The sequence below is a fragment of the Myripristis murdjan genome, chromosome 13 (genome assembly GCF_902150065.1).
Source record: "Myripristis murdjan chromosome 13, fMyrMur1.1, whole genome shotgun sequence".
Classification (NCBI taxonomy): Eukaryota; Metazoa; Chordata; class Actinopteri; order Holocentriformes; family Holocentridae; genus Myripristis; species Myripristis murdjan.
Window position 1 is genome coordinate 24767819 of NC_043992.1, and position 27874 is coordinate 24795692.

At 40.7% G+C, this 27874-nt stretch overlaps 1 long non-coding RNA gene across 1 annotated transcript in view; it reads right to left on the bottom strand.

Moving 5' to 3' along the window:
• Positions 1 to 25737, bottom strand: part of LOC115370640 (uncharacterized) — a 111013-nt gene extending 85276 nt beyond the window's left edge. The window contains exon 1 of the long non-coding RNA XR_003929265.1: positions 25601 to 25737. This is a non-coding gene — a long non-coding RNA (uncharacterized LOC115370640). The remainder of the gene's footprint in view (positions 1 to 25600) is intronic.
• Positions 25738 to 27874: the final 2137 nt, after the last annotated feature.

Consider the following 27874-nt stretch of genomic DNA (forward strand, 5'->3'; position numbering starts at 1 on the left):
CCAGCAGTGACTGGAGACTTAACTCAGGTTGAATCACTCAAGTTTAACGACTGAGTTGTTTGCACAAGGAGGGGAGTGTGAAATAAGAAGGGAACATTTTAAAGCAACTGTATGATATGATATGATATTTTTGTCACTAAAGGGAATAGTGCTTATCACAACAAACAAACCAAATCCATACACCAGACACCCCATCACCTCCGCTCCCCTTGTTCAGAACTAGTTAGCCACATTTATCTATTCATTTATTTATTAATTTATATCAACATCTGTGTCAAGTGATGAGGTAATAGCCTATTCTAAGCAAGATTAGCTATCATTTGGCTTTTAGGGATTATACAAATTACTTTTCTTTTGTATCATAAGTAGGTTTACGACTGTCTGGTTCAAAACAGTGATGTCGAATGTCCTGCATCTTGCCAACAAACTTCACTGGTACGGCTAATTTAATGTTACTGTATGATCTTCATTACTTTAGCAAAACAAAGTGCTACAGACAGCTGGAATAAAAAGAAGTTAATAAAAAGCCACATGTTGTTGACTTTGCTACATCTAGTAAGTATCCAATACATATGCAATGCAGGCTATTCCATTAGCTAACATCTGATAATCTTGAGTTGAGACCAGAGCTAGCAGTGAACTCATGTCTCCAGAGAAAGAAAGCCAAATCATCTCTCAGTGGCCTACCTCTTCTAATGAAAGCTAGCAATTTTGACATTAGATTTTCCTGTCTGTCTGACAACAAAGGATGAGGCTTCTCAGGTTTAGGACCAAACAGAGTCTCACCCTGCGTTCCAATACTCATACTATCATACTATTTAGTAGGGAAAAAAAGATTTAGTGTGTCCCAATACATAGTATGTCAGATGCAGTATGCCAAGAGTACCAGGATGTTCTACTATATCCAGTCAGATTTCGCAGTATGGATTTCAGCATGCTGCTCTGGCCATTCTGACCCACAATCCTTTGTGCAGCGGACGTTAGGTCGCACTGCGTGTACAGGCCACGTCCACATACGGACGACAACAAAACAGACATATCACACAAAACTCGCTCAGTGACCGCAGAAGTGACAGGAAGACAGAAGATAATAAATATGACAGACGACAGCACAGTATGAAACAGCACCGGCATTTTGACAACAACATTCAAATTTGCCGCTACGGACGGAGGAGGAAGTGAGCGAGAGGGCCGGACTTCAGGGATGATGTATGTAGTGTGTCCCAATAGTATGCATATGCATGCATATTTCATACTAAACTACATACTTTGTAAGGGCAGCTGCAGTACCTACTAAAAGTAAAAAGTATAAGTATGCGATTTGGAACGCAGGGTTAGTTTCAGCAGAGTGTTTTTCATCAAAACAATGTTATTGTCAGCACATTCGAGGAAAGTAGTGGCAGAAAGACGTGAGCCTGAATTCTCAGTTCTTTATGACCGATGGGTAAGGTGGTCTAAAGACAGGCTGGGCTGCAGGACGGTCCAGACTTTGTCAACACAAATAAAACAGGCTGGAACAGCAACACCAGCTCCCAGTAGTCCTGGGTTTCCAGTAAGCAGGAATGTTAGTTTGTGATATTTCAACACTGAAAAAATGTCAAAATAGAGTACTTAAGTCTGGTGAAATTTTGTAGAATATGAGTTAGCAGAGGCTAAATGCCTTGTAATACGTAGTTGCAAAACTCTTTGGAGAATATGAACTGCATTTGCAAGATATACCAATACTGGTCTTTGGTACAGTATATGGGGCCTTAGTAGTTATGAGACAGTTTGCTCCATAGCATACATCAAGTAACATTGCCTTTATGAGTTTTCAGATATTTTTTTCAGATGTTTTTTTTTTCTTTTTCTTTTTTTTTTTTATTGCTATTGCTAGCATGATGCAACTCTTTTGAATAAGAAGACCAAAACAGTCAGCCATGGCTGGCAGTTTGTGTGATCAGCTACATTTATATGAATAACAACAACTATTCAATGCAACAATTCCCCAATAATAAGAATTTTGTTAGCCAACACTGATATTAAAAGTTACTAAGAGATCAACCATCAAAAAAATGGAGACAGTAAATGTACTTCAGCTCCCTGGAACAAAGTAGGCTACATCTCACTGATATCCACTTAACATAGCTCTAAACTTTTTGTCAATTTTCAAAGTTGTTGAAAATCCTTTGAGGGGGACTTTAATTAGGACTAACTAGGGTGCTCCTCTGAGACCTATTAGGATGATCTCCTGGCACTGAAAGGGAAGCCTGGAGCATGTAAAGACAGTCGGAGTGTTTTGTAATTTGGTCTTACAAATTGCAGGCTTTTTATGTGTATCACTTTGTGGTATGTGTTAAAACCTAGATAAGTAATCCTGTTTTCTTTATTCTATATATATATATAGTCATGAAATTGCATTGTTGTTCATTAACTGAAACAAACAGCATATTGATTCACTGCGCACAATCTAACAAAACCCACAACTTACACTGATGACAATTTGGTGTTAATGTTTGTGTGTGACTATTTCTACAGAAATGCTTTTTCATTTTTTCACCACTAGATGTCACTCTATGTCCAGACCAGCTTTGTATCTGGGACTCCACCATGTCTGCCTGTCTACTTCTTCTTTCATCATCCTTTCACTGATGATTCTGTTTAAAGTTTTAAGGAGTGATTCTATTCTAATTCTAATTCCAACTATTAATTCTAGTTAGGACACCATCTGTGTGTTTGTAGCATGGGATAACTCAGAAAATTAACTAATATTAACGGATCTCAAACATTCCCTATGCAAAGTGGACGGCACAACACTGGAAAACACTTTCATGCACATCCTTAGCAATTATACAGAGGACAATCAGAGTACTATTTGTATAGAACACTATATACACACTATATTACAAAAGGTAGCAGTCAATGTGCAATCATATGTCAGCTTAGTGAATGCTAAGAAGGACACAGAGATTCAATGATACCTCAACAGGATGTGTATCAATAGAAATGTCACCTGTTCACTTGATTTGTTTATTTGTTTATTATAGGATCCCCGTTAGTTGACGACTTTGCCCTCTGCTTTGTTGATTGTAAAAACATGCAGGCACTATGTTACAAAGCTACATGCATCCTGGCACTACATTTTCTTAACCAGTTTCTTTTAGAGTGAAAGTAAAAGGAAGAGGGTGAGGGAAGGAGAGAGAGAGAGAGAGAGAGAGAAAGGAAAAGAAAGATAGAGTTGGGAAAAGAGGAAAAGTGGAGGTAGATGGTACGGTATTTAGAGGGCAGTGTGGAAAAGATGGACAGAAAGTGTAGAGGGAAGGAGGGTGAGTGTATGGAGAGAAAGACTGTGAGGGAGTGTTTGCATTGGGAGTAAAAGTCAGAGAGAAAGATGGAGGACAGAGGCTAACGAGCTGAACGTAATAAATGATTCCATTGTGTTTATTTTTTTTCTCCTCAACCACTGAGCATGTTTGGCAAGCTAAATGACTGGAAATTGACTCATACAAACATCATCTATTTCCAAGAGTCTGTCTGGAATTATTTCCATATAGGTTTTTCCCGTTCATCTGAGCTCACACAGTGAAGAAGCTGAAGGGACAGAAAGAAGTGACACTGCACTTCCATGGAACCAGGAGTCTAGTGAGGGCGGACAGTCCCCCGACAGGTGTCATGTTCTCTCTAACTTCTGCTGCTTTGTGATTTGAATGAGAGCAATTCAGCTGGTCCCATCTCTGTCCTTGCAGTCACAAATTACTTCACTGTGTGTATGTTTGTGTGTGTGTGTGTGAGTGTATATCTGTCTGCAGCTAATCTCACATACTACCTCTCAGGCCTATCAGCCTTTGTTTGTGTGTTATGACTGTATGATAAAGAATCTCTTGTGGTTGCAGTGATTCAAAACTTTTGAAAAGTTTGTTCATGATCCTGCCGCTCCCTGTGCCAACATCTTGTAATGGCAAGGAAAACACTGTTTTTTTCTTTCCGTGTGTGCATGTATTTCTCCGCAACTAATCTTGCATACTATTAGGTCCTCAGCCGTTTTTTTTTGCACTGGTCTGAGCACTGGTGAAGGGGAGATATGCAGGCAATGACGCCATACTTTCCCTTGTCCCATTAGAAGAATAAAGAAGTGGCCACCAGACTTAGGTTTGTCACCTAAATCTGAGTGCTTGTTTCATCTTTTGTAAAGTGTCCTTGAGTGTTTTTGAAAGGCGCTTATAAATAAAATGTATTATTATTATTATTATTATTATTATTATTATTATTAAGGGGAGATCTGCTTGGCAGAAATCTGCCCTCTACTGAGTGCACTCCTCTAGTTCAGTGTAGAGACTTTAAGCCCACCTGTCATGTATAACTAGTCTGCTTTGATTAAATATGTTCAAATGGTAAATACAAATTTCATTAACGATGGTGCCATGTTCATTCTGAGTTAATATGCATAACATTACTTGTAGCAACCCCGGGTTTTAGCGTTTACAGAAAATCCCTTTTATGAACTGAACAAAGTCAGAGTGAACCGACATGTTCTACTATCGCTCTGTTCTCAAGTATATGCCTCTTCTTTCACTGTAAGAGCGTGTAGACAAAGCATTTCATTACCAGCAACTACTGCTTTTGCTGTAGGGTCATTCCATGTCATTTCAACAAATTCTGAAGTACATTCCTTATTTATCCAATAGGCACACTGTAGAATTTTAGTGCTCGGATGGATACTTTCTGAGATACGGTCAGTTTAGTGAGGGGGTTATGTGTCAATTTTGGTGCAATTTTTGTGCGTCCTTATTTTTCCTCCATTTTCAGGTGTCAATATCTCAAGAACTACACCACATAGGAAACTGAAATCTGGTACGATAATACACCTCCACCAACTCTCTCAGAATATACAAAAACATCTGTCATACATCATAACTGGTAGGCATGTCGGACCCTCAAAAATGAAAAAAAAAAATTACACTGTTAAAAAGAAGAGGACATGACAACCGAAAAAATCAGCTGAGCTTCTTAACAATGATGGGTAGTAGCTCCGGAGACCTTCTTAACCGATCTGGGAAACCCGGCCCTTTTCTGTGAAATTGCACAGTGGCGGTTCTGCCTATGTTGCCGCCCGAGGCGAAATTACTGGCTTGCGCCCTTCCATGTTACTACTCCTACCGCGGCGCCAGTCGGCTGCGGCATCAGGCGGGCCGGCCGCGCCACCGGACGGTACCGCGCGTACCCGGTCAGGTCTGCCGGATCTGACAGGTGAGTGTCCGGTGCCGCTCAGCTCAGCTGATTTTTTCGGTTGTCATGTCCTCTTCTTTTAGAGTCACACGCTTTAGTCCTCGAAACAACACGTAATAATTATCCATGGTGGCGTGATCAGGGTGGCGGGACTGAATGCACCTGGCTGCTGTGATCTGCTGTGAGCTACCGCTCATTACCAAACTTCTGGGTCACGTAAACCGGACCAATTAAATAATCAAATCAAATTCAGTCCTGATTCCCGTTTTTCCATTTCGTATTTTTTATCCGAGCCTAAAACTGAACTATGAAAAATCAGGCATATTTTGGATTTTGGTGTTAGATTAAAAAACAAATAACAAAATAACCAGTCACTTTTTCATTTTTTAATTTTTGATTGGCAATTGAAAATAGAAAGAACGAATGATACACGGATTGTAACTAAGCATTTGAAAAACTAACTTTGATTTGATTCCTTTTAATTTCATTTGAGAATTTGCTACGCTCAAGTACATTTTGGTTTGCATGAGTGGGCAGCATCATAGAATCCCCCTTTTACTAACAACAGTATTTATCTCCATTCCTAAGCTTTGGATCTGTGCCTCATCATATTCTGTTAATATTTACATATGGAGTCGTTTTATGAACAATCATTTATAGTGAAATTCTCTCCATTTTCTCCCATTCTCTATTCCCCTTTCTCTTTGTCTGTCTCTGTTTATATATGTACATCTCTCTCCATCTTTCTATCTCTAACCTTGATTAAATGACTCCCAGCATCTCCTTTATAACCAGCTTCCATTTAAAAACCACCTGGAAGGTTAACAAATACTGTCAGCATGTGTCTGCGCTTGTCTATGCAAATGTGCATGCTGATATGTGCATTTGTATGCTTAGTTTATGCGTTTTGCTTAGCAGTACACTTTTCATGTGTGTGTTGTACTGCGCACTGTGCTCATTTGTGTGTGTAGATGTGCATGACTGTGACTGGATGTGTGTAACATGAAGTTTTGTATGCATGTCTCGTGCGCTGTAAGAGTTTTTGCTTAAATGTACATGTTGCCATGGTTTATGTCTGTTGCGTATTCTGTTGGCAATCTTATGTGAATCTTGTATAGCATGTATGTGCACTCTTGTTGGAGTGTATGTGTGTGCTTTTGTTTACTCACGGATCAGTGACTTTGTACTAACAGTTTTAAAGTATATTGGCCATGTGAATACCAATGAGACAATTAACTAAAGCCTATGATCCTGGGCTCAGTGTGTTCTGCTTATTAGAACTGGTCTAGCACACTACAGCTGCACTGCTGTCACACTGATATGGAAATTAAGACACACACACACACACACACACACACACACATACACACACAGACAAACAGACAAAAGTAATAAAGGGCACCAACAGAGAGAGCTAGATAAAAAGACACCAAAGTACAGGCAGAAATGGGAAAAGAGGGAGGGCAGGAGAAGAAGAGGTGGCTAGAGGGTAAATGATACCATCATTTTCCCCAAACAGCCTGTTTTATCGCAAAATGACTAACACTCACATGAACTGTTTCCAGGAGTCCCTGTTCCACCTAAAAGGGAGAAGTGCCAGAATGAATCCACTACAGAATCCGTTACAGATTACTGATGACCTACTTACGTTTCTCACCAGTAACTTGACTCATTGCATCACTATAACTCAGGCAATATAACGTGATTTCTTTTACTTTCGGATAATCTTTCCTCAAAAAAGTACAGATAAGAAACACATGAATGCATTCTAATACACAGACTGATGTTAAATTGTATCATTACAGTATATTGCATTGTCATATTTCTGAAAGTTGCAAATACACTATGCGGATGTTTATCATTTATATTCAATGATGTATCATTATTTTGTAATGTTTAATGTAAAATTGTGCAGCGTATAATGCTTGTGCAATCATTAGCTAGTTAGCTTGGTAGCTTTAGCTAATGTATGATAGCACATTATTCAAGATAAGGCTTAAATAACATGTTTGTTTGTTTTTTTTCACCATTTTGGGTGCATGTCTTGCTTGATAGCCTAATTGTGTTTGTATTTGACATACAGGGGAGGATCAGGCCAATTCATAAACTTATGAATTACACAATGCACTTTTGAGAGGATGGCCAGGCAGTTCATTGGGCACAGTGGGAGTTGGCGTTTAGTATTATGCCCAATGCATGCTGGGATAGGCTCAAGCCCATCATTACAGACTGCATAACCAATGACTCTGAATTGAAATAAGGATGAATGGATGGATGCTAATTTGAATTCACAGATTTATTGTAACTTACTGTATGTCCTTCTGTCTTCTTTGTGTTTTTTTTTTTTTATTATTATTATTATTATCATAGTATGTAGTAAATAGTACACTAAAATTAGGTTTTATCCCCCCTTACTTTTATGGTTTCTAGGAAAAAAGTTTGTGGTTAGTTCTCTGTCGTGCATTGGCTATTTTCACACTGCAAAGGCATACAGATCCAATTACACGTAATCCATTACAAGCAAACCGTGCCTGCTGCTGTGTGGCTGGGCTGCTATCCTATCTCGCCAGCTGTGACAATTTCAACCCCAACTGAGCTTACAATGAATGGACACCTAGAGAAATATAGGTTTAGAATTTGGGACATTTTTATAGACTTATTTTTAACCCATGGCACCTATCCAGCAGGCCTTTTTTGATAAGTGTGTCATAATAACTGCCTCAAGAAATTCAGTGGAAGTATTACTGGCTCTGTGATCACTTGCACTTTGTAACAGTTATGGAAATGGGTAAGAAGAGGAAAATGGTTCACAAAATCAAGTTCAATCCAACACATTTAGAGGGCTGTACATTGCTGGCGATGGTTAAGAGTATTCAGAAAGATGTGTTAGCACACAGCCATTTCTTAAGGATGCTAGTGCTTTTAAGTTTGTGCCAGTTGTCTAAGTTGCCCCTCTCCTGGTGGAGTCTTCAGTTTAGTTGGAGATATCAAAGAACATGAATATTTCCCGAACTAGATAAACCAAGTCTTAACCTGGTTTTGGGAGAGTTTATGTTTTACTGTTATTTAATTGTGCCAGTGCAAACACTGTGATACACTGTTTACTGTAAGTTAAACTGGGAGTTTCTACCAGGCAATAAATCCCTAAAAAGCATGTTGCCTAGTAAACTCACGTAATGTCGCATCTATGTCCTCTTTTCTAGGGCGTCTTTGTTATCTGGGTGAGCAGTGAATTTCAAGCTCGGTTTAACACACTAAAGTCTGTTATCTCAGTAAAGTACGTGCATATGGCATGCATTGCAAAACGACTGAGGGAAATGTAAACGTCATAAACCCTGTTAGAGAGGGATTAGTTTCCTGAATGACAACTAACATAGGACATCTATAATTTCATGTACCCACACCACCAGGATTATAGAATCCCTGTAATTTCTCGCCAGTTTTACAGAGATGGAAGTGGCTAGCAGACTCACATTTACTCACATCGGTTAAATCGGTGTAACACTGTTCTAGTGTGTCAATGACAGCAGAATATCAGTGCAGTACACAGCTTTGTATAAAGATGCTCCAGTGAAAGGTACGTTAGCTGCACTCTCAAAAAATTCACATAATAATATAGTCCCCGGTATTTGATAGCAGTCAAAATGATTGTGAAAACACCTGTCTGTTAAATAACTTTCCTTTCCATTTAATTTATCAGGGGGCCTCTCAAGTTGATGAAAATCAGTAGATAATTTGCTCCATGGTAATCAGTGTGATCGCCAGTGAAAAACAGACATGGTCAATTCGAGTGGGACTAAAATCACAGGGGGGCGTCTGTGATATACAAAATTACCTGACAAATTACTGTAAGACTAATTCTGTCCCAATAGTGCTATACACAGTAGTAAATGCATTTTAACTCAAAATAACACTGGTATTCTCCTTGAAGACAGAGTGTAACAGAAGGCCTTAATCACTGTGGTTTAAATTCAGGAAAGGATAGCGCAGCAGAAGATGAAAAGAGAGGAGAGGAGGAAAAGAGGAGGAGATTGATGAGGTCTGTCATTCTCCATTAGTGATGCTCAGATTACATATCTCATCCCTAATGAGACAAATATTACCAATCCCATCTCACACACACGCATTCACACTAACATATACAACCGCATGCATATATCCATGCACACCCTATTAATTTGAGTTTTAGTGTGTGTGTCCACACGTATGGGAGTGTGTGTTCATTCTCTACCTTTTTCACATCAAATATCTTAGAGCAGCCACAACCTGCTTATACCACAGTTAATGACACTGATTGCCCAGGGGGTATTTCACAAAGTGAGATTAAGTGGTAAACCAGAATTACTCAGTAAGTCTTTAAATTGTCAAATAACACAATGTGATGAAGGACGCTTGAATGGATGCCAGTTATGTAACTATGACAATTTATGCACTGAGTCAAGCCTGCAGGCTATTGCCCCATTTAGACTTAAATTCAAACGTAGGCTAGTTTGAATGTAAATTATTACTGATTCAGAGTTTGCTACAAACAGTTTCATAAACTGCTATTGGTTGCTTCCAGTGCAAACATACAACTTAAAACTTAAAAATGAATATTTGCCCCCTACTAGGTGTAAAGTCTTCAATAATCTGACTGTTGGCATGGTTCATAGATTTGAGAACTGAGAAAACTTGCTGGCAGGTCTGGAGGACTAAATACAGTGTAGGTTACAATAACAACATGAAATGAGATAACTGAGTGGGTTTACAATACAATACAGTTTACAATAAAATAGAGAATCCTTTTCCACCCTATTAACAATAGCTGCAACAAATCACAGCAGAGCCTTTGAAAGAGTCCATTTCAACTCCATGTCTGTTATCTCCTCCAGGACACAGGAGAAGCTCACTGAGGTGATGAGGTGAGCGCTGAAATCAATCTAACCAGTGTCCTGCGCCAGGAGTGCCTAGTATATCCTCAGTATAGATTAGAGATTATCAGGCCTGTCTGGCAGTCTCCCTGTTGTCTGAACCAACTCAACACCAGAGGGTGATCAGTTGGCATTTCAGCCCCTCTCTGCACCCAGTTGTCCAGAACATACTGTATGGCTTCAGATCAGATGAAACAGTTAATCACCAACCTTTGACCCTAGGTGCTCTGGCACCAACTACACTCGTGAGCCTGTTAGCCTCTCTAACAACAAATCGACAGTCAAACATTAAGTTCATTGAGTACGTTTATATGCACACCATATTCCGGTTCGGCTCAATATTCCGGCTAAGGTAACTGCGACGCGGCAACTGGAATATTCCGTTTACATGTTACTTGGCATGTTCCCGTGTTTCGGCGTATTCCACTCTCTGACGTAATGCGACACTCAGCCGTGGGGGGCAGCAGGACGCGTATAGGCGTCTGGTCTGCCGGAGAAACAGACGAAGAAGTCTTCTTCCTCGTCTTCTTCCTCTTTTTCTTCTTCTTCTGTCGCTATTTCTATGTTTTCTCCCATCGATATACTCCGTGATATTTAAGTCTTTCATTAGCTGAAGGTGGACTGCAGTCTCCTGGCTCTTGCTGCTGTTTGCCCTGCCGTTTTCCCCTCTTGCAGGTAACCATAGCAACAAAGACGCCACAGAATTCCTTGTGAGTCGAGCATGCGCAGTCGTGACTGAATATTCCGGTTCGGGGAGTTTTCCGACTACGGTGTTTACATGCCCCAATATTCCCGGTTGGAACAGGAATATTCCAGGGGGCTTATTCGGAATTCTCTCCAACCGGAATATGACCTTAATCGGGTTCGGTGCGTGTTTACATGACACGTGCGCAACCGGAATATTGCGAATATTCCGGTTAATACAGGAATAAGGTGTGCATGTAAACGTGCTCAATGACAACTCAACACTGCTCCTAATGCTGTTGGGCATAACAATAGTAAACAACAGCACAAACAGGTTTCCTTCCTCTAAACTTGTAGTATCCCCAACCCCCATATCCTGGACAGCTTCTGAGAAACAGAGAGACAGTAAACTTGTTCTCAGGCTTTCCCCTCCATACAGAGTAAAAAGCCTGTAAGAAATGTCCCATGTGGAAAAACAGAGGGTGCCAATAACACCGAGCCACTGTCTCTCAAGTTGTCCATCTGAATTTGAACAGGAAAGCATAACTTTTCAATCATCCTAGTGATCTGTTCAAGTCTCTTTAACAACATGTAACTGACCACTTGTTTGTTTGTTTTTTGTTTTTTTAGCCATCCTGCAGAATGCCTACAGGATGGGTGGAGGAGAACAGAAAACAGAAACTCCCATCCGCTTGATCAGGTAAAAACAGAAATCAGGGGTAGGGGAATTTTTGTATGGGATAATGTATAACCAGTCCTTCATTATTGTAACATAATTAAGAAGCACTCTCTGGATGGGGTGATATATGAGACATGCTTAAAGTAATAACTGGTTATTCATAACAATTTTCACTACTCAGAAACACTGGAGCGGAGATTGGCAACATTTTGACCAATCAAGTAAGTATTCCACAGAATCTCCTTCCCCTCCCAGAGAAATTATGTTACACATGTTGAGACAGTTTACATTGTCATGATCTTGCAGGTATCAGCAGGCTCTGCCCTCTGCCTGTCAGGTAGGGTTGGGAACAATTAACCGATATGACCGGATAACCGATTTTACAGGCGAGAGATACGGCTGTGTCGGTAGCAGACTCCTCAATCGATACGAATCAGCCATGAATCCTTAGATGAATCGATTGTAGAGTTGTGGATCGGATATCGCGAGACTAGGAGTCGGTTGCCTGAGGCTTTACAGTTTTCATCTCTAAACAACGCGAGAGCTCACGAAAGGACTCTCGCGCATGCTCCCTAACGTTAAGGGGCTTTCACATAGCGCGTGCTATATGCCCAGTCTACATTATCAAATGTTAACTATCATATTGTTTTTACACCGTATCGAATCGTATCGTTCTTAAACCGTATCAGATCATATCGAATCGTTGTGTATTAAAAATATATCGTTTTTGAATCGAATCGTAACCCGTGTATCTAGATATGTATCGAATATGTATAGATATGTATCGGCCTCATGCTAGAGATTCCCAACCCTACTGTCAGGCACTGTATCTACCCTTCATCTTGTAGGTGCTGAGACAAAAATGCAATGCTTCCTACTACCTAATGTCATATCACAAACATTAAAATATTCTGTCTGATTGTGGTTCTAACTAAAACATCAAACACAATCCCAGTGTCTCTGGGACCCTATGATCCCAGTGGTTTATTAACTGAAAATATTAATATTAACTAATGCATAATATTGATCACCCCTGGCTCCACCATGACTTGTGAACACACACTTCACAAGTCTCCCTGTGTCAGACAGCAAGTACCTCTGTCCACATGAGAGCCACAGTTCATTTAAATGAGCGTGTCAGAGCTCAATGGCAAATATCTTAGATGCACAGTGGATGGAAGACATACTTCCACAACTGAATTAAGTCTGACTTCTTGTGTTGATCTCCATGTATTTTTTGATGCATGCAGATATATATGTCCAACAGGCTACAATGAGATAAAAATGATACACTAGGAGGTAGTATTCCAATTCATTCTCATTCTACGATAAGTATCCATTCGCTGCAGTCAGGGCTTATTGATCAACGCTGGAGCCAGTCTGCCTCTTGGACCAGACAACCTCTTCTGTCCTGGAATAATTATGGGCAATCAGGGGAGTCTTAACAGGATCCAGCACAACAGGGAGGTAATCAAAATCAGTTGATGACGGGTGTTCTACTTAGGGATTTGCAATGATTGAAACCAAACAGCCAACCAAACCAAACAGTTGAGTCCAAGAGAAATAACTTCAATAGAAGAGGCCAACATACATACAGCGCACACTATTTTAGTCAGCCATTTCGGGTATTGATTGGGAACATTTTAATTGTGAATAAATGTAGATGTAGATTTCATTTTGGCGTGATGGCTCTGTTTTGCATCACTCCCCGAGATGTGTGATTAAAGCCAGCAAAAACATGAACAAAGAGAGATCAATGCCCCCCACCACCTCTGATTCTCCCTTCCCTCAATCTCCTCTACTTTCCTTTACTATTGTACCACTGGCCTCCCCTTTCCTACAGCTTTCCATTCATTAAGGGCAATCCCCATACTCTCTTTTACTCTTTTTCCACCTTGCCTGCCTCAACCTTCCCCATCTTCTTTTCCACTCTCTTTATCCTTTCTCCCTATCCTCTTGCTTCTCTTACCGTCATCCCCCCTTTCCCACACCCCCTTGTTCCACATTTGTAATCCCCTGCCCCCCCCCCACTACCCCCCACCCACCCCAGTTCATTCCCACTCTTCCTCTCCTCAACCTTCTATTGAGCCCTGGTTAAGGAAATAATCTGTCTTCCACTGCTCACCACTGATTGGCTCCGGTGGGAAATGGCAGCAGGAGACAGGTGGACAGACAGGGCAAAGGGGCAGATGTGACTGGGCGAATGACAGAATGGCGTGCGCATGTATGTGTATATGCACATCCTTGTCAGTGTGCATCCATATATTCATGTGTGTGTGTCAACTGAGGGTGAGAACATGAGACAAGAGATCTTTGTGTCTCTTACAAGACAAATGAAACTTTCCTTTCTTGTCCTGCAGCCCGTTTTGTCAGACTGACACACACACACACACACACACACACACACACATACTCTCTCATCTCTCTTTCTCATTCTCTCTCTACAACCCCCGAGGTTGCATGTATTATGTATGAATGTGGATGGGATGGAGCATTGGACAGGTTGGGAGTGTCTATGCATGTGAATGTGTACGTGTGAATGTGTGTGTTTGTGTATGTGTGTGTGTTCACTGGGCAGTGCTATGTGACAGATTGGCTGTAGACTCTAAGTCTAAATCCCTGTCAGCCAGGTACATGGCTTCGATGGATTCCTGAGATATAGGAGAGACGCGTGCATTCAAGTACGTCTGCAAATGTCTGTTCATGTGAGGCATCACATAATGAATCTGTGTCTCCTTGGCTGTACGTGTGTATGTGTGTGTGTGTGTGTATATTTGTGTATGCATGTGTGTTTGTTCATCTCTGCCCAGTGTGTTTCAGGTGGGAACATATTCTAACAAGGTTTACAGCAGCAGCAAAGCTCTTCAGTCCCTGAAGGCTCTCATACTACCTCGAGTGGAGCGGTAATTGCTCATTGTGCTTGTGTCCACTGTCAACCAACTATTCCCCAAGTAAAAGTAGCACTTTACTACACTGGCACATAACCACAAGGTAACAGAAATTTATGTTTCCTACAGCGAGATTCATTATAAAATGTTCAAACGTATTCCAGGATATTACTGGATACTGTCCAATACATCACTGGAAAGATCATCGAGCCAGTGTGCATCTTTGCCTCCTTTCTTTCTATAACCTCACACAGCCAGCTCATCTTGAAATTTTCATTTGATTTTCAAACCATTTGGTCATGTTTTGACTGAAGCATTACTGGGTGCCACAAAACAGCTGGACCAATCATCATCCTTTGAGAACAACAGGCATGGCTTAGGTGATGACAGCAGCGAGAAGCTACAGTTCGCTGAGCCTGAAAACAGAAACAACAGGACATCACTTTGATTTTCCTTACAGAAACGGCAAGAATTGTGCGTCAGCATGCTAACAAGCCGGTAATATGCTTACTGATATGCTTCCTAACTTTCACCACATTATTTTTGGAGTTATCAGGCAATACCTCCTTTACTTTCCCTGAACTTAACACAAAAGGTACAGATCTAAAACAAACTTCATCTGATCTGCAACAGCAGGTCCGCTTATCACAACTTGTGTCGCAGTACAGCAGCTAAAACCCTTCTTACAAAAGTTCAACAAAGAAACATACAGAACTGAGACAAGGAACCTGCTTCACAATATATACCATTTTAAGGAGGTTTGACTCACCAGCTAAACGTTTTGCCGATATTTTGTGCAGGTTAGTCTGTGAATAAAATTTCCTTGGCGTTTCATATTTGCCATTTTACTCTGGACCTCCGATGAGAAAGCCCAGTTAATTTGTGTGCTTTCGGCAAAGCTGCACTGTAGTGTATTTTGATATGAGGGGACTGAAACCATAGTGTGACGATGTTCGGTTTTACTACTGAGACAAGATAAATACCAGATTTCTTGACAATGATCAATGCCAGCTGTCAGCAGAGTATCGATGTGTATCGTGTGCTGATACCCACACCTATTACATCAGGAATTATTCTGACCCATTCTCAGGGTATTACCTTTTTTCCCAACAGTGTTTTGAATTTAAAATTACAGCCTCTCACTCAGGTAAAATGAGGGATCATAATATTTTTAGTGCCAACCTAAAATTTTTAATGCCACCCAAGGGAAAACTTAGCTTTCCAATTTCACAAACATACACCTCTATCTCTTCTATGTGTGTGTATGTATGTGTAGCACAGTAGCTGAGGACTGCAGTGAGCCCGCGATGCCACACAGCAGGAGCCTCTGCCAACCCCTGGCACTAAATCAAAGACAGCGAGATGGAGAGAGAAAGGGAAAAAGACATGAAAGCGAGAGAGACAGAGGCGAAGAGAGGGCTTGTGCTACGAGGCATATGGCCTGTGTGAGGAGACAGATGTTTGTGCGTGGAGGGGAGAGGTGATTGCACAGACTTCCTGTTGCATCTGCCATTTGAGTCCCCTGTGGGATGAGTAGACAGATGTGTGGAGAGGCTGCACTGGCATGCAGGGACTCTCAGAGCTCATATACCTTTTTTTCTAATGATCTGTTCTCCTCTACACCTATCATAACATCCCACCTCTATCATCCGCTACTTTCCTCTTCACCTCATCTCCACTCCTCTCCACACCTCACTTTTACCTCTCTCATCTCCTCTGCCCAAGGCCACTTTCCACTTTTTTCTTGTCCTCATTATTCACTCTCTTACCTCTCCTTTATCAACCTTTCCTCTCCAGCAGAGGGCTTTGCACGCTAGCTGGTGCTGGGTCTGTCACCCCTCAGACTGCTACACTCTAAATTCAGCCACTTGAACACAAATATCAGACTTCTTTTTAAAAGGAAAACACATAGGTAAAACCTAGGACTGAGGATTTGCGTGTTTCTGGTGCTGTTTTGTTGTTTGATTTTGCTGTTTTGTTGTTTTGATTAGCCATCTAACTAGTCAAAAGTTAATCCACTGTTGGCACTAGGGATATTCTCAGCACAGCTATAATGACTTTTAATAGAAAAAAAAATCTAAAACAGAAATGTTAGCAATCAGGTTTAAATGTCCACCCAGAAAAATAAATCTACAAGGGTTCCTTTGCACACCGATTTGCAGCTGTTACATATGGGGAGAAATCTAGCATAGGTCACTTCTTTTTCCCACTGTAGCTGTAGCTGCTCCCTGCGTGCATCATATTTTGGTGATTTTTACAAGCAGAAACATTGAATTGCAACCTAAAATGACAAAATGGCATCAGAAAAGCAATTTAATCGCTTCAACCCTGCTGGTTCCATCATTGTTGGGGTGTTGCTGAACTTTACTCAAACCTAAAGAAATTTATTTTACATTCTAGTGGAGATTCCAAGGTTTCCAAAGAAAGCACTTATGTCCTGCTGAATCACAGGGAAATGTGTAAAAAACGTTGCACAAGACATGTGGATATTTACTATTTGATGTAATGGTGCAGCCATAAAACAGTGTTACCTTGAACATCTCACCCAATACGAGTGTGATGCAGCTTCAGTAAAGAGTTGCAACCAGCAGACAAGAGAGTATGTTTTGTACAGTGTCATATAAAAATATATTTAGTTTGACTTTGAAGGTACTTAAGGGGAAATTCAAGGTACAGCAGAATTTAAATTAAGTCATCAATTGGTGTTTATAAGCAGTGATAATTTGGAAAAACTTCCTGTATTCCAGTAGATGGTTGCTAATGCAGCTAGTTAGAATCCCCTAATTGTACTGCCACACCTTCAGTGGACCAGCATTTGGTGGATATTCATTTTTCACTATTGCTACAAGAAAATAATCCAATGGGAGAGATTGTATGAGCAGTTGGTGTATCACACCACTCCTTTGTGTCTAATGTGGAAGGCGTGCTGTGTAGAGGAGCAGCATCTCACCCTGTTTTCTGCTCCTAGAGGAGTAGCCACATCAATCCCAAGAAAAGCTTCTCAGTAAGCTTGCAACATCTCTTCCCAGACTGGCTGAGAAAATCTGGGTGGGGGAGTGAAAGAACTCAAGTTTACCACTGAGGTGCCTCCGAGGAAGGCTTTGATCCCCCAAACCCTCGAGTGCCGCTCCTCCTCGGCCAACATCACCAGACTGTTGCTTACATTTCATACCACTCTGTAACACCACTGCATCATCAACAAAGGCCTCTAGTTGATGTTTCTTTCCAGTTTCAGTTTGATGTTTTCTTTTTTTTTCTTTTGTTTTTTGGTGTATATATATCACATTGGAATAAAACTCAGCACCTATTTTTCTTAAAGTGTCTTTTCTGGCTGAGCCAGTAAAGGCCCTTTCAGACACAACATGATTTGAGCTGAGCTTACTACTGGGTCCAGTGCACACCTGACTAGGTGTTCACAGAAGTGAACACCTAGTGCAGAGTTCTCAAAACTTCTAGAAGGACAAATTTGTCATATTGTTATCACAAAGATGCATCTGTCCACTTACTAAGAAGCGTGCACTAGCAGTAGCCATGCAGGTAAGAGAAGGAAAGGGAGTAGCAAGGAAGAAGAGGCTGTGGGTGCACGGAAACCTCAGATTCAGAGAGCAATTTAGGAAATTCAGGCTTGTGAAGGAGCTCCGTTTCCACAACAACAGTTACAGGTCTACTTTTGGCTCAGTAGAGAGTTGTCTGACAGTCTCCAGGGGAGAGTCAGCCTGGGATCTCAAGGATTGGGGGAAATTACAAAGAAATTAAAAAATTACTGAGCCAATTTCTCCCTGAGCCGTCTTCCACTAAGGAATAGTCTCTTGCAGCATTATCTATCTATCATCAGGCAACTGGAGTGAGCCCTGCAAATGTGGAAGCAAGTGGCCCTCCACACCTTCCACCACAGGGGGAACTCCACTCCAGAAGCTCCTGTCCAACTGGAAGCAGAGACATCCCTGCACTTCAACATGTGAGGAGAGTGGGTGCTACAGCTGCACCCTAGAGGCCAGAGCTGTACAGGAGAGGCCTTCAACAGCTACTTCTCCTTTGCTGCTGGTGCTCAGGCAGTACAACATAACTTAACTTGCTCACTAGTTGTCTCTGCAACCCACACCTGCTGCTTTTTCTCTTCAAAATAAAACAAAGGCCACTTAAGGGCCACTCACTTATTCCTGGCCAATAAATCAGACACTGAGTCTGTATATACAGAGAGGAATTGATCTTCCCTCTTTAAAAACAGACACATTACATTCATTAGCTTAATTAATCATAGCTTATTTGCAAATATTTGCAAAACAAATGCTAAGTTTAGACAAAACAATATTGGTGCTTTTCTATTCACAGTCTGAAAAAACATTTTTAAAGTGCATAGTGCACATACTAAAGGACATAACACTGCACACGTAAATCTAGATATTATGTCTATCATTGTAATATCTGAATCACTCAAGACAAAGTAATTTTATTTTTTATGGTTTTAGATTAGTAATGTTTTCAAGCCCTATCTAAAAATGGTAATAATATGGAGGTGCTGTGTACATCTGTAGTAAAAGATGCTAGAGGTTTAATACTTTCGTGATGTATCATATTCATACTCCACTCCCAGGTGATTTGGATTCACTTTACGATGGCCAGTGCATAGGACGTCCAGAACATTTCTCAACAGACTTGAATGGTTCTTAGTACATGAAACAAAGCAAAAAACAAAATACAAAATGTGAACTCAAAATTCTGTTAGGAATGAACTAGTCTGGTTGGATGATGTTTGTCCTCTCCTTTATGTATAGAGGAACTTCAAAGGTGAGTTGTCAGGAGTTGGGAAAATAGAAATGTGTGTGTGTGTGTGTGTGTGTGTGTGTGTGCACACAACACAAAAAACTTCTCAAGCATTGCCCAGGCTGAGCACAAGTGATAGATATATACAGTATTTTTAAAGTTTTTTCTTTCCTCAGGAAAACTCAGCCCTGTATAAAGCTGTCATGCACTTTATTTTTACTTCACTCCTCTTTTCACATCACAGGTTTCTGAGGCGTGAGGCTAGACACTTAAGAAAGAGCTCCTCCTCATCTCCTCCAGACTGGTTGAGCATTTTCATCATCTGACTCTCATTCTATCCCTGCCCTCTCCTGTTTGTCTTGCTTGAACCCTGTGGAGCTGGGGGTTCTCTGATAGCTGGCTGAGTGCAGGATCCTCCAGAGACATGGAACGCTGGGGTAGATGGTAGATGGGGGCCCCAGGGATACACCAGGGGACAGAGATACAGGGTCAGGCAGTGTGTACGAAGACTCCTCAGTGGCCACAAGTGCAGGAGTAGTCAGGGAGCTGGGAGATAATTCCGAAGCAAAGGGTGTTGGGGTCATCTAAGATAGATGGAAGGTAAAGTTTTCTGAGTGAAAAAGGGTACCGGGTGGTGATGACTGAGCAGCCAGGGGTGCTGAGGTGACCTGGGGACTAGACAGTCTCTCTTCTAGGGACATGTTGGAGGAAGTGTCCTTATATCTGACATGAAGCTCCAGGAAGCTCATGATGGAGAAACACTTCCACATCGTCCTCTATTCTGCTCCTAGACCACTGTTCTTCTGTCTCATTGTGCTTCTCTCCTTAATTTATCTGTCCTTGAGATTTTTCCATTGCTTTTTACACTCACTCTCCTGATAAATGGATAGGTTTTCTGTAATAAAATGTTCTGTATGGAAATTATACCTCTAAAATTTAATGGGTCTGTAGAGCTACTGAGGGGGAACACATAGCAAAACCATAAGCTACGTTTATCATACAGGCAACAAATATCGCCTGCCTACAAGCTACATGACTGTTAAGACACATCTGATATGCCTACTTGCTTCCAAGATAGGGCTGTCCTCCCGAGGTCTTGATATAAGCGTAAACTTGTGATGTACAATTCAGGAAATTCTGAGACAGACAACATATCTAGATGTCTTTTTGCATCATTTTACCCACATCTCCCTGTAATTCATGCACATATTTGGTGTCTTTGGAAACCTTGGGATCTCCACTAGAATCTAAAGTAAAACTCTATTGGTTTGAACAAAGCTTGGCCACACAGCAATGACGCACCTAGCGATGGGACCAGCAGGGTTGAAGAAGTGGAAAAACAAACACAAAGTGAATAAATTTAATATCTCTTCTAATCTGTTAAAAAGACTCTTAAAATGTGCAAAGGAGCCCACTGTCTTCATTTGACATATTTGTCTTTCCTTCATCTTTTCCCCCTTTGCCTGTGTTTCTATCTCTCTTTCCTTTCCTCAAATATGGACAGATGAGCGTGGTGTCGGTCTCAGGTGGCCCAGTATGTTTGTCCTCTTTTCCCCTAATTCTCTCTCGCAGGGGTAAACACTGTCTCTAATACAGCTATAAATCACAATATGTTGTTTATGTGTGAGTGAATGAGAGTTTACAGATGTGAGTGAATGAGAGCAGGAGAGAAGGAGAGAGAATGCATGCACATGTGTAAGCGTGCGTCTGTCCTTGTTGATGGCACGGTGTAGAACATTGATTAACAGAAAAACCTATCTCATCTGGCTACATAACCCTGTGATTAAGGAGCAGACACAGAGAGGCATCAACACACACTGAGAGACGTAGAGAGCAGGTGAGACAGACTGAGACAAAGAGAATGGGAAGGGGGGGGGGGGGGGGGGGGGGGGGGGGGGGGGTGGCAAAGGAAGATAAAGATGTTTAATATTTAGTCCTGATATGCAGCATTTCAGTAAAACAGGACGTAATGGTCACTGCATTATTAATGGAGGACACCCTTTACACTTTGGGCATGTCACAAATTGGAAAAAAAAAGTAATCGTATGACTCATCAACTGATAAGCACCCCCAAAAAACGCTTACTATCTAAGTTTTCTCAAATGCTGCTATGACCTAGATGTAGTGTCTCTGCAGAATATTAACACATTTTTGTCACTTTTATGTCTTAACGTAAATTACACAGGTCTCATACTATCAGTGAGTCAGTTAGTCTGAGCATGAAATGTCTTCAGTCCAATGAATGAATTCATTAACAAAGCCAGCAAAATGATGAACTTGTGCCAAGTGGTTACAGAGACTGTCATGTAACAAGATTACAAGCGTGGTTCATCAACACCATTAACCTTCTTAAGCCCTGCTGCGTCCTGTGTCCTTGAGCATGACGCCAAACATGCTCAGTCACTGTACAGGCCGTCTCACACTGGATACAGAAAGATACGGACACACAAGGGGAAAGGATTTGTGCAGGGCTCATGTTCACCCCGGGTTACTCAAACCATAAACACAGATGGTTCACCCTCCAGAACAATATAACCTCAGAGAGTGGGGATAAGCTACAGTCACTGCCTTTTTTATTATCTGTTAATTGTGTGTGTGTTTTCATTACTTACTGTTATGTGCATCTTTTATTGATTTTCTTTTAATGACCTGATTGAGAGATCTGCACAAGAATTCCAATGCCCTTGTACACTTGTACATGAGCAAATGGCAAAGTCTTGAATTTTACAAACATATCAAACATAGTGCACAAATGTGAGCCATTTTCCATGTTTATTTAAGTTACAGTTTTACCTATTCAGCGTGTATAGGTGATGCAAGTGATGCAAGAAAAATGTTGCAGCACAAACTGAAATTTGCAGTAAACATAATATAGCTACAGAGAATTTTAGATAAGGCAGGTTGGTGGGCTATAGTCTACATTTTAAACTGTCAGTCATTAACTATTTATGTAACCTCCGACAGCTGAGGTAATCGTTTAAAAATATTTATTTTTTAATTTGTAGCAATAAATATTTCATTTTTATTTGACAAACAGCCTATTTACATTCGCATTGTCCACAGCAGAACTGTCTACATGAAATGAACTTAAATTGATCTGAATATCACCTGACTGGAGGTAAATGTAAATGTGCTGCCAAACTGTATCTTGGTGGAGTTAAAGGGAGCATGTTGTGACTGATGCAGGTCAAATTCCAAGGTCTCACATGTGATGTGCAGCACTGATAATGAGGGTATATTCCAGGTCTTAATCTGAAGTCATGTGCTGGTTATTGTTACTATAACCCAGACTAGAGGGTCTGGGTTACACGGTGTATTTCTCTTTGCCTAACACATCAGACAGAAAAACAACACACACATTCAATAATATGCAAACATACACACACACAAACAGGCATGTACAAAGCCAGAGTGCAGTGTATACTCAAATTGACCAGTTTGATTTTACATGTACATTGTAAGTATAAAACAAAATCTACCTGACATGAGAGTGGTATTGTCTTTCAAGAACATTCAGCTATGAATGCAGATTTGCTGACATTCGTAATTCGTTTAAATTTGTTGCCCTCAAGCGCATACATCATGAAAATAAGTAAGTTACATTTACTTACATTGGTGCTCTGTTGCTTTTTAGCACAACACCAGTGTCTTCATAAACTAATGATGATTTATGTAGCTTTGAAACAACCTCTGGCATCAAAATCTCTCGGTATTCCAGAAATGCTGGGAAGGTCACAAGGCTGACTGAGTTGAGAGGCCTCACTGCTTTGCTGCTAAAGCAGTAAAGCAGTGAATTAATGTGCGTGCGTGTGTATGTGTGTGTGTGTGGTGTGAGAAAGAGGGGGGGGGGGAGTTAAAGAGAGAGAGAGAGAGTTGCACCTCCGCTCCCTATTGAGTTTAGAGGTCAATAAAGCAAAAAAACCCAAAACATCCACACACATAAACACCTTGGCTGTCTCACTCCCATTTATCACATCTATTTATATGCAGGGGTTTGTTAGAGTGTGTGTGTGTGTGTGTTTGTGTGTGACAGAGAGAGAGGGCGAGAGAGAGAGAGAGAGAGAGAGAGAGAGAGTAAGGTAGCAACAGAGGGACAAAGACGGAGAAAGAGAGGTCTGTAGGATGGTGGGACAGCTAAGATCTTCTGGTACAAGACGACATCCTCTGTTGCCATGACAACTACTGCCTCCACGTGAGCTATCACTCAGTCCCACGTTCACTCGCGCCCACACACACACACACACACACACACACACACACACACCTCGGTAAAATGCCCTCAAACTCCCACACTGCCTGGCAGCCTCCCTCTCATCCACCCACCTCCCCCCCCACCTCTAGCCTCTCCAGCCACCCACTCTCCATCCATTTCACCTCCTGCTCTCCATCCTTCCCTGTGCTCCATCTGAGAACATGACATGGGAGTCCTCCTTTTTTCCTTGAAGTAGTAGCTGTAGTCACTGCTCTCTTTCCTCTACTCATTTCACAAATACTTTCCCAATGATGCTATTAGTACCAGAACTATTGGTACGAAGAGTAGCAGTTGTAGCAATAGTGCTCTTCTTATAATCTTATTATTGTTGTCATTTACAGCTAAAGAAAATACAGTATTAAACTACCTCTGCTAATAGAGTTGGACGGGGTATGTTTTCACCCTATTATATTTATATAAAGTTATGAATGGATTTGCATGCAACTTTGTGGAAAGGTTGGTCATGGGACAAGGAGTAACTGATTCACTTTTCACACCAATTGGTCAAAGGAGTGTGTGTGAGCATGATTAACTTTTGGTGAATATCCAACATGTGGAACTGGCATATCTTAATAACTGCACAGTGCTGGCAGAGGTAGTACAAAACACACATTTGTGATCACATCAATGATTTCCACTGTTTGGCAGATGGGAGGTGATGATATGGAGAGCCATACTAGGATTTGAGGCTTTGATAAAAGCGGTAAACTATTTGTCCAGGGTGAAAAAAAGGGTGAATAAAGTTTAATGGTTTTAAATTACCTGCCACAAGCTTTCCTAACTGACCCGACACTTTAACATTTTCAAAAGATAAGCTGTAGTAATGCTCAAGTGCAGTTACACTTAATGGCTCTCATTATTTATGTTTCAACTATGCAGAAAATGGCCTAGAAAAAATTCAGACGTGTTATATTTTGACCATATCAAATGTAGGTAAACGGATTCTGGGAGGGGTAGGAGTGCAAACACATTCAACAGATATAAGCATGTGGGATGGGGGTGGGGGGGGGTTGGAGGGTTTTTTTTTTCTCTTTTAGATCTTAATTTAACTCACACAGGTCACATACTGTCAGTGAGTCAGTAAATTTGATCATAAAATGCCTTCAGTCAAATGAATGAATTCATTAACAAAGCCAACAAAACATGATGAACATGTACTTAGTGCTTACAGAGACTGTCGTGTGACAGGTTTATAAGTGTGATCCACTAACAGCCAGGATTTCATTAACACCACTGACCATTTTAATCTTAATTTAGCAGCACTGCTATTAAACATTTTTACTGTGCAGCAATTAAGAGGTTATGCAGATTTTAAGAGCACTAAGTGGGATTAGACTGGCACTTTCTGTTTTTCCCTTTAGATAGATAGATAGATAGATAGATAGACACAATAAAACAATAAAACCACATTAAAAACAGACTAAAAAGTGCAGTAAAATAAATAAATAAATAAATATTATAATTTACTTTAATTTATTATAATTTACTTATAAATATAAGTAAATAAAATATAATGAAGTAAAATACAATGAAGACCACAGAGGCTGAGGCACTACAGGCTAAGTACAGTAGGTAAGGCAGTGACTAAATAAAACTAAATAAAACTATCTTGTCAGAGCAGTTTTATTTAGTCACTGCCTTACCTACTGTACTTAGCCTATAGGGCCTCATCTTACATCTTACATTACAATTGCATCTCCAGTTTGAACTTGTATACAGTCTCTGAGAATAAACGTTTCCCCCCAGTGCGCCTGTCCTTGTGTTTGAAGGGTAGAACACACTCAGCACAATGTACTGACATGTACAATCTGCACACACACTGAGTTGGTGACATGCCCTTGTTTATATGTATGTGTGTGTGTGTGTGTGTGTCCACATCCACCAGAGGACAGTCAGTTGGCACAGAGACGAAGGGCATTGCTGACCAATACTCAACCTACCCTCATCTCTGCCAAGGCAAGGTGAGCCAGCAAATATTGTACCCCCACACACAAACATGCACACACCCACACAAAAATGCATTCACAGAGATACACACAGAAAACTGTGGTTTTAGCTTGATCATAAAAAAATATTTTCTATGAAATGGTGAAAGCATTTGATTGTTTAACTGTTGTCCATTTATAGGACATTTAGCTGATTTTCCACCAAAACTCATCTATCATAATACTGTTGGGTTGGGGGGTGCATGTAAAATACACTGGCAACTTATCAATACCTTTTATGTCTCCAGAGCTTGCCACAGCAGCTGTGAAAAATGGGCCCGAGGTGCTGTGGGCAGATCCATTCCCGCGAGAAAGAGAAAGGGGTGCACTATGTCGTCTGTGTTTTGCTCACCAGTGGTAGAATCAAGCCAGGTTGGAAAAAACAGTGGAATGTATTAATACTGAGGAGCACATGGATGATAATTACTCTCCTGGAGTCATATCATTTTAGTGACTCATATTTTTTCACAAAATAAAGTGGTCAGAATTACTCATATGACATTCTTTTGGAGTCACATATTTGCATTGGATCATATTTTTTCACAACATATTGCGGTTAAACTGAATGTATTGAGAATATTAGTATGCTGAAGATGAAGATCTTTGTTGGTATACAAAGGGCACAAAACAGTAGCTGAAAAACATAAATTGAAAACATCACATGCACATCTTTCAGTCAGTCCCACGGACATTTTGAGATAAAACAAACATGAGAATAATAATTAGTCCATGTATATAAAGTGTAAAAAGGATAACATGTCAGTGAAGGGGAGTGTGTGTGTGAATTTCCTTCGGGATGAATTGTGAATTTCCTTCGGGATGAATAAAGTATCTATCTATCTATCAATCTGTAGTTTTAGAAACATCTGTAGTTTTGTGCTTATCAGCTTCATTTTTTTATATATATATATATCTGCTGAACTTCCACTATGGGACAGTGTAGTGTCTGATGATGCACAGGTCAGTATTTTTTATACCGCAGGCCAATCCAAACCCACCAACTGCCCACCTGCTTTACCTGAAGGAAAAAAAAAACAGGCAGCCAAATGTTTGTAGTTTGGATTATCTGCTGAACATATACAACCTGTGTAGAGATGCTGTTTTGTAGAAAACAGAAAACATAAACCATGCATTACATGAAGTTACTGGTGCAATAAGAAACTGATTATGTTAATGTGTTAGGAATTTAATCTGAGAGTATACATGTTGACACGCATCACCTGAGCTGGTAAATGCTGTCTTCCCTCCATCTATTCCATTTTTTGGATTGATCACCAATACCCACAGACTTTGCATTGACCTGCACATCACTAATAGTGTCCACTTTACTGATGTTGACATTCTAACATCATTCTGATTTTCTTGGCATCAATGTTTAGACATCCAGTCATTTTCTTTACTCAGTTACTTCTGGGGGTATGGAGGGCTGAAGCCTATCCCGCCATGCAGGCAGTAAAACAGTCAGCAGTTCATCATAGGGCAAACACAGATGAACAGACACACACTCATACCTTCTGGCATTTAGAGTCTCCAACCCACATGACTGGCATGTCTTTTTAAGGAAACAGGAACAGCAAGGGGAAACACATACATACAAACATAAGGAGAACATGTGAACTCGCAGATCGGACAGTGTGGATCAAAGCTGAGTTTTTCTTGCTGTGACGTGACAGTGCTAACCACTGGGCCACTGTGTCAGCCTGTGTAGAGACAGTCTGTTCAAATACATCTTGTGGAGAGAGTACTGAATTGTGGTGGTACAGACCAGAGATAAAATTTGTCACTTGTGGAAAGTTGCCAAGTTTCCAAACCAGGCAGCCATCCAAGAGCATACCAGGCTCTGTGTGACAGCGTGGCAGGATAGAGGCAACGTTTGCTGGTTCAGTCCAAAGACTCTGGGTCAGTGTTGTACACTGAATACAGCCTCAGGTACATCTGAGAGCAGAATCTCTCTACATGTGCTTTCCAACACAGCTCCTATACGTGACCTGCACAAAGTGATGGGGGTAACGAGTTACAGTAATCAGCTTGCTATCTTCGCAGTAACAAGTAATTATACTGTGTTTTAAAATTTAGTCATCAGCTATTCATTGATTTTGAAACCATTATTTTTGTTACCTTTTTATTTAAATCCCTGAAGCTAAACAGAAAATCTTTTGCAGCAGGGGAATATGACATCTTGGCATTGAATTGGCAGGTTGCTGACCAGGTTTACCTTGGCCTGGCTGGCAAGATGGAAGAATATGTGAGCTGGAATGTGGCCTGGTAAGTGACTATCAGGTCTGTCTATATTGTGGATTACTACTGGCTGCTTTTCACCTCCACTGAGATGTGTAAAATTTAAAAATGATGTCCTTTGTTTTGGTTCCATTTGTCCAAATGAAATATCCGATTCAAAAATGTTAAAAAAAAAATTTAAGACAAATCTTCCCTATGAAATGACCTGATATGACTTCTACTCACTGTAAAACAGTATCTTAACTAGTGACATTATCCTGCACTAGAGG